The following is a 737-nucleotide window of genomic DNA, read 5'->3' as shown; positions in this document are numbered from 1 at the left end:
TTTAATGCCAAATTATAGACCAGTTTGCGAACATTTAAGATGGAAGCTAACTTTGTAGCGAACAAAGCTAACTCCTGCTAGCTGTACCTTGTTAGACTCGCCCACTTTGAAAACTCGCGCGCGTTAACAGCGCCAAACCACTGCGGCACTTTGAGACAGAGCGGATTTCAGAAACTAATTGCACACAGACTTACTCATTATCACCACAACTGACGCTAATTCACCGACACGAAAATATTAATTTAGATGCTTTTTGGCGTAACAAAACATACCAGGTGAAGCTATTTACAAGATTTCTTTTCTTGCTGAGAACCCCGGAGCTAGTTAACCCCGTGTCCATGGTAACAAAGTCGTTAGAATTATGGGTAGTGTAGTTATGGAGAATATTTGGAAACGATATATAAAATGTTATGTTTGTTGTTGTTCTTTCAGGTTATTTTTTGTTTTTCTTTCCTCCTTTTTTATTCCTGATCAACATGTATTAATTTTTAAGCGCAAACAAAGCCACACTTTTATGAAAAACTTCGTCATCGCTGGCATTTTTACAAAGCAATCTGACGTTCCCATCGTGTGGTTAAACAGTGTCATAGCAGCTAATTTCAAGATAACCGTAAACAGGGTTACTAAATAGATATTATAATCAGGTTAGTCAAACCTGGGAATTTAATCACAAAAATATGGCATTACATTTCTGTTATTTTAATTACCTTTTTTGTTTTTGTTTATTTTTTTTACTG

The sequence above is a fragment of the Pelmatolapia mariae genome, linkage group LG7, assembly GCF_036321145.2.
Source record: "Pelmatolapia mariae isolate MD_Pm_ZW linkage group LG7, Pm_UMD_F_2, whole genome shotgun sequence".
Lineage (NCBI taxonomy): Eukaryota > Metazoa > Chordata > Actinopteri > Cichliformes > Cichlidae > Pelmatolapia > Pelmatolapia mariae.
Note: the sequence above shows the minus strand (reverse complement) of the source record.